Raw genomic sequence first — 7946 nt, 5'->3', positions numbered from 1 at the left:
TGAATGTGAATTCTGTCAAAGCAGGGATTTGGCTTGCCTAGCCGCCCCTGCCCCCAAGCTGTGGATGGAACCCAGGGCCTCATACATACTACGCAAGCACTTCAGGGCTGAGCTACATCCCCAGCCCCAGCTTACTCCAATAGCCCAGAACAATTAACCTACAGCAGACACACAGTAAGTGCTGACTGAATCATATGCCACAATTGGTCATGGTGCGTCCATATAGAGAATATGCCAATTCTCCTTATAGTGTTCTTCTCATTAGTTTCCTTTCTGATGCTTACATCCTGCCTCCCCAACTGCACTCCTTGAAAGCAGCGTTTGGGAACCCCTACCACAGGCCAAGTGCATCAAGTGCCATCTGTACTCTGCCAAGTGGATAATCTCCCTGTTTTACAGACTAAGAAACAAGCTCAGGAAATTGAGCAACGGGTCCAAGTCCAGGTAGCCAGTATGTAGCTGAGTTCAAATGTTAACACATTTTGTTAAAAGTCTGTGTTTATGCTGGGCATGGTGGCGCACGCCTGTAATCCCAGCACTCAGGAGGCTGAGGCAGGAGGATCACTGTGAGTTTGAGACCAGCCTGGGCTACATAGTGAGTTCCGGGTAAGTTTCAACTACATAGTAAGACCCTGTCTCAAAAAAAACAAACAAAACAAAACAAAACAAAAAGTCTGTGTTTAGCACGGTCCAAATCCCACAAGAATAGTGGAAATGGTTAAAATTGCCACATGCCTTACAATTCTCCAAGTGTATCATCCATGTTCATCATAATCCTAAAGGGAAGTCCTAATAGTCTCATCAGAGAGTTGACACAAGGTGCAGAGAAGGGAACTAACTTACCCAGGTTTACACAAAAATGGAATTTTACCCCAAGCAGCCTGACTCTGGAGCCTATTTTATTTATTTTTTGGTATCAGGGATCAAACTCTGGACCTTGCACACATGAGGCAGGCGCGGTGCCACTGAGCTAAATCCCCAGCCCCTGACCATTTTAAACCCTAAGCTATAGTTTGTTAGCCAATGTCCTGTTTCCTCTACAAGTCTTCTTGGGTTTTTCTATTTCCTCTGGGCTGTACAGTCTCCCCAGAAAATATTTAAGTTGATGGTACAGATAATGGCATATGACCCTTTGACCCAAGGGAGAAGTTAATAGCAATGAGATCTTAGAGGACCAGAAATAAAACCTTCTACTCCCAATTACTGCATATCGCGTAGGAGACTCAGAGTTCTGGCAGCTAGGAGACTAGGAGAATGCCTCCTCCACCTCCGAGGGCCAGTGGGAGGGGTAAATGAATGATACAGATTCACAGAAAGTGCTTACCCCAGAGCCTGGCACCCAGCAAGCGGCACTAAAGGGCGGGATGGCAAAAGGCCCCAACCAGGAAATCTGAGACCCGGTGGGTTAATTATCCTCAGACAGAAAACAACACTGACTTCACCAGACAGCCTGAGAGGAGAGAAACCCAAATAGACAGTTACAGTTCAGCTAAAACATAGCTAATCTTTAATCTTTTATGGATGTGTGTAATATATTAACTATTGTAGCCCATCCCCTCAAGGCAGCTCAACACCTGGCCAGCCAGAGGCTGGGGTTGGGTTGGCTGGGCTAAGTGGAAGGGAGCAAGTAAATAGGCCAATTATCATGCTGCAAGAGACTTTCTTAGGCCTCTGCTTTGAGATTAGTTGGCTGTCATCCAAGGGTTAGGGATGGGAGGTGAACTCTTGAGTCAGCACCCAGGGAAGAGCGCTAAGCACAAAATGACCAGGCAATGTTTCACCCGTCTCCCAGCAAACCAAACTCTTTAAGATCAACAATTGTATCATGTAGCATTTGTCACTGGGTGTTTACTGTTGGTGGTTACTATTAATAACCATGCTGTAGTTATCATAATAGGAAAAAAAAATGCAAAGATGCAGAATGACTAAGGCTAGATGTTTCTATGAAATCTGAAGTCATAAAGTTCAACTTTTTGTTGTCTCAACTCTCAAATGCATCTGTATCTGGGTTTCTCAGGCTTCCGCTTATACCTGTAATTCATATACACATGCATATGGAGGCATTTCTCAATTGCTGGAAACTATTGTCATTAAAGTAATACTGTGGAGAGCTGGGGATTTAACCTAGTGGCACTGGGTCTGCCTGGCAAGTACAAGGTCCTGAGTTAAATTCCTAGTACTGGAAAATAAGTAAATAAACACTGTGACTTAAAGTGGGCAATGTCTAAGAATCAAGGAAAGGTAATAGTCCAGTCTTCCACTTCCAATTTTTATTTATCACCAAATAATATCATTTGGTTCTCATCCAGCTCAGTTTGTGAACAGAATCGTAGAGAGAACAGAGTTCATGAACCGAGGTACCACTGTAATTTGTGATAGCAGCCCTAATTAAAACAGCAAAGTCTTAGGACAGTCCAACTCTGGAGCAGCCAGACTTGGATTTGAATCCTGACTCTAATGAATAGCGTGTTTTGACAGACCTTTCAGGAGACACCAACAAAACCACAAATGCAGAATGTTGGCATGAAATGAGAAATCATTCCCCCGCAACACACACATACAGAAACACGAAATAAGCTCTTTAACCTCTCTTTTTCACAGTCAACTTAAAAGTCATAAATTCTGGAGGTCACATAGCTGGACAATACATCCTCAATTTCCCACTAGCTTTGCCCTAGATAGCATCTCTGACCCATGAGTTTATTCTAACAGCTGCCTGGGTTACTTCCCAGGGACCTGAAAGCCGCTTTTGCAGAGAACACTGACTCTTTAATTGGGCCTGCAGAAACCTGCTGGCTGGCTAAAATGGGATAAAAGGCTTGGCATCTCTGTCTTCATGTTGTGTCTGTCTCCTTTGCTGTCTTAACCCTTGAATTTGATTTTGCTCAACTCTGCACATAGCCATGTTCATCGTTTAAGAAATGTTTTAAGACCATGCTACAGCTGGGCATGGTAGTGCACTCCCAGTACAGGGGAGGCTGAGGCAGGAGGATTTCTGTGAGTTCAAGGCCAGCCTGAACTACACAATGGGACCTTGTCTCAAAAAACAAAAACAAAAACAAACAAACAAAAAAAAACCCAACTGTGCTACAGGGTAAGCTTGGCCTATGGCTCTTCAGGGTGTTGTACATTTCTCCTACTCTACCCCTGTACTTTTTCAGCAGACAAAACACAGACAGTCCTTAGCCCTATAACAGGGCCAGGACATCTATGCAGGATGATGATGACAGCTAGAAGAGACTCAGCCATTCCTGCACAGCCATTCCTGTTAGCCTGCCAGCTACAAAGCAGGGATGCTCTGCATAGGGTTATGGGGTTATAGGGCCAGAGACAAAAATTCAACACCTTCTAGGATGAGTTGACTGTGACCACCTAGTGGTCCAAGTCCATCATATACACAAAAGGCATCTTTTGGAATTATGCTCCTGGCCAATAAAATTGACAAGACTTTAGCCCATTCCAAGGAATCAATACACATCCGCTGTTCTCTGTTCTGTGAGCAGCAACTTGGTCCCAGTCTCTCTCTCTTCCTCTCCCTCTCCCTTTTCCTCAACCAATTGTTAACTTTCTTCAGCCAAGGCTCCCACAGAAGCTCTTTCTCCTTCACCCTCAGTAAAGATTTGCCTGTATAATGTGTGTGTGTGTGTGTGTGTGTGCGCATGTGTGTACAATATTTGGCTCAGTCTCTACTATTTCTGAGTCATAAGATTCCCATCATCACCAAGCACGGAGATGCTCACCTGTAATCCCAGTACTCAGGAGTCTGAGGCAGGAGGATCGCTGTGAGTTCAAAGCCAGGCTGAATTTCACAGGGAGACTCTGTCTCAAAAAACAAAAAACAGAGAAAATGAAAAAATGGAAATAAAATGTTTGTAAATGGGGAGGGGAGGAGAGGGTGAAGGGAGGGCAGGGACAAGGGGAAAAAATGAGAACCAAGACCTGTCATGTAAAGGTACAAGATCCCAATGATGAATGTCACTGTGCTGTATACCTAAAATGTACCAATAAACTCAGTGAGAAAAATAAATAAATAAAAAAGATACCATCATTCAGTAACACCAGCCTGGAATTCAAAGACACCAAGGACTGCACTTTCACCATATCTAGTGCTAAATGTTATGAGACCAAAAAAATAACCTAATAACTTGTCTGTTACTCTCTATTCCTACAGATCATTTTCTCAACAAAGACAGTATTTATTGAGTGTTTGCACTGTGCCAGACATCATTCCAGGTGCTGAGGGTACTGCCATGAATAAAACAAAGCCCCAGCCTTTGGAGAGCTTATAATTTTAATGAAAAGATAAATAAATTGGAAAATAATTGGTAGTGTGTCACCTGGCCAAATATGCTATGAAGAAAAATGCAGCAGGGTATGGGGGGTGGGGAAAAGAGCAGATTGGAATCTCATTTATTTATTTTGAGACAGAGTCTTGCTATATTGCCCACGATGGTCTCCAACTCCTCATCTCAAGTGATCCTCTTGCCTCAGCCTCCCAAACACCTGGGTTTACAGACGCACAACACTGCAACTGGATTGGGCTAAAATTTTAAACATCTGATTAAGAAAGGCCTTTCTAATAAAGGGAGAGCTGAGCAGAGATAGGAGTAAGAGAGCAAATCCTCCAGAGGGGAAGGATATTCTAGGCAGACTGTACAACTGCAGGAGACTTGACAGGGCTGTAGTGAGCGGATGGGATAGGGTGGCACAGGTGGGCCAGATTGAAAAGAAATGGTTGTACCTTTTCTATGGGGCTATGCATACAGGAAGTAGACAATAAATATCAGCTCACTCCCAGAGAAATGATTTTTAATGCTAAAGTTACAAGTCTAACATTGAGTTTAATAGGGGAGTGGGTCTATCTTAGACAGTAGTTCTTCTTAGGTAGGCCAGTCTAGAAAGCTGATGATGGAAGAGCATGTGTATATGTGTGTGTGTGTGTGTGTGTGTGTGTGTGTGTGTGTGTGTGTGTGGTGTGCATGTGCATGCATGTATGTATTGCAGTCCATGTCCATAGTCAGCTATGCTAAGGGAGACTGGCCATGTACTGGACCTACTCCCTTGAGTCCAGTCTAACAGTGGCTGGGAAACATTAAATGTATGAACTTTACTCTTTCTTTACTGTCACTAATTGAAATAATTTGGGAAATGTACCATCAAGAAGGAACATACAAGTTTAAAAGGAAAGATGTAAAGAGATAAGCTTAGTGTGACAGATAACTGAATTTGAATGTGAATTCTGACATCTATTGGCCTTGGACAAGTCATTTTAATTTCTGAACTTCTTTTCCATGCTCTGCAAAGTGCAGTCAAATGTCTCTCTTGGATTTGGTATGCAGCAGTTCTTCAATAATTAGTAGCACCGGGCATGGTGGTGCAAGTTTATCATTAATCCCAGCTACTCAGAACCCCGATGGAGGATCACAAATTGATGCCAGCATGGACATTTTCGTGAGCTCTTGTCTCACGATAAAACATGACAAGGGCCAGGAGTGGAGTGTACCTGAGTGGTAGAGTTTGCCTATCATGCTCAAGGGCCTGGGTTCAATCCCCAGTACCACAAAAATCAAACAAAAAACCACGTGGCTGGAAGTGCAGCTCAATGGTAGAGCATATTTGCTCAGCACACATGAGGTCCTGGGTTTGATTCCCACCACCACAAAAACCTAAAAAAATAATGAAAATACCTGAGTCTTTCTATCAAGATATTTACAACCTATTTAGGGAGATGAGACATGAACAAAATGTACTCAATAAAGCAAAATGTGCTTGCACAAATGACAGATACAAAGCCAGGGATGGTGGCTCATACCTGTCATTCCAACACTCAGGAGGCTGAGGCAGGAGGATTATTGTGAGTTCAAGACCACATAGTTCGAGACGAAACTAATCTACATAGTGAGATCTTGTTTTTTAAAAAAAATGACAGTTACAAAATATGCTAAGTGCAATATAACCCTCTCGTTTTATTTTTCAGCCTCACTTGTAGAAAGTACTATCATTAGCTGGGCTCTGTGGAACATGCTTGCAATGCCAGCACTTGCAAGAATTGGTGATCAGCCTGGCCAACAGAGTGAAACCTCACCTTAAAAAAAAAAAAAAGTTTAAAAGTCCTATTATTAGCCAGGCCTGGTGGCGCACACCTGTAATCCCAGCATTTGGGAGGCTGAGGCAGGAAGATCGTTGTGAGTTCCAGCCTGGGATACACAGTGAGTTCCAAGTCAGTCTCAACTAAATAGTGAGACCCTGTCTCAAAAAAACAAACAAACAAACAAACAAAAAAAAAGTCCTATTATCTCTACTTTACAAAAAAAAGGAAGTTGAAGGTTAGAGAGAGGAAGTGCATTGCCCAAGTTTGTACAGGTGGGTGGTGGCAGAGCACAGGGGGAGCTCCAGGATTCACATCCTTATCAGAGAAAACAATTCCTGTAATTCTTAGGCCTCATCCAGATTTTACCGTATTGTTTGCCACCCCTGCCTTTTACAACTTTAACCTTATTTCAAAATGCCAGTTAAAATTTGGATAAATACCATGGTGCCCCAAAGGACCTGTAATTCACTGGACTTTCTGTTTGGAAGCTAGTGTCTGTACAGTAAAAGAGTGGCTGGGCAATTTTAGCACCTCCTCCAATCATTACAGCCTTGAGAGCTTGTCGGCCCAATCTTGTGAAGAAAAAGTATCACTATGGCCACCCAAGGTAGAAATCTAGACATTTGCAACTCCATTCTCTCTCTCTCAAACTCCAGTTAGTCATTAAATCACACTATCCTTTTTACATTTTAAAAAATTTTTTCTCACAATTATCTCCCAGCAAGACTTTGTCACAGCTCCTACTGGTCTTTTTCTTTTCAGGCTTTGTTTTCCTAAGCTTTTCTCTGCATGATGGCTGGGGTAGTTTTTGTGTGGTGTGGTACAGAGGACTGAATCCAGGGAGGACTAAGGTACATCCCTAGCCCTTATTTAAATTTTATTTACTTATTTATTTATTTACTTATTTTTTCTGGTACTGGAGATTGAACTCAGGACCTTGTGCTTGTGAGGCAGAAGTGGTGTCACTGAGCTAAATCCTCAGCCCTTTCAATGTTATTTTTGAGACAGGCTCTCATTTAAACTGCCCAGTTTGTCCTGGAACTTGTGATCCTCCTGCCTTATCCACCAACCACGTCTGCTTTTTTTTTTTTTTTAATTTTAATTTTATTTTTTCCCCATCTTGTGATGCTGGTGTGGAATCCAGGGCCTTGTTCAAGCTAGCAAGTACACTTCCTCTTAGTATATCCTTAGTCCTCATATCTATCTTTAGGCTAGCATGCAAAGTTCTCTAGGATCTGGGGGACTTATTCCTTTTCCAGACTTTTTATTTTAACTTTGTTGCAACAGAGTCTCACTAGTCTGGCCTTGAACTTGTGGCGATCTTCCTGCCTCAGCTTCCCAGGTGCTGAGATTACAGATATGTGCCATAACGCTGGGCCCTTACAGGGCCCTTAATATCTATCTGGTGATTAAATTTCTTCACTGATAAAATTACAGTGAGAGTAGTATTTAGTTTATAGGGCTGATTCGATGATAGAACTTAATATTTTTTTAAAAATTAAAAATTTACTAATATTTAATATCACATAGTTAATTCAACTAGTTTATTGTACATAGTGACATCTTCACCAAACTGAGGGCTCAAAGGTTTGACATGTGAACCTAACATTTTTATATTTTGTTCATCAAGTGTTTTTGCATTAACTTTGTAAAATACATTAAATTGTCATCTTAATTATTGAGTTTTTAGTGATCTCTTAAATTTTGGGCTCCAAGTCAATGCCTCATTTACCTTATCCTAATCCCTTCTTTGTCCACACTTTATGTGCTTAACACATTAGTAGAGTTGAAAAATTGTTGCATTTATATAATAAATTATATGGTATATATCATATGTATTATATTTTTATTCTAT

This window comes from Fukomys damarensis, unplaced genomic scaffold (assembly GCF_012274545.1).
Source record: "Fukomys damarensis isolate Sample0158 unplaced genomic scaffold, DMR_v1.0_HiC HiC_scaffold_23, whole genome shotgun sequence".
NCBI lineage: Eukaryota > Metazoa > Chordata > Mammalia > Rodentia > Bathyergidae > Fukomys > Fukomys damarensis.
Note: the sequence above shows the minus strand (reverse complement) of the source record.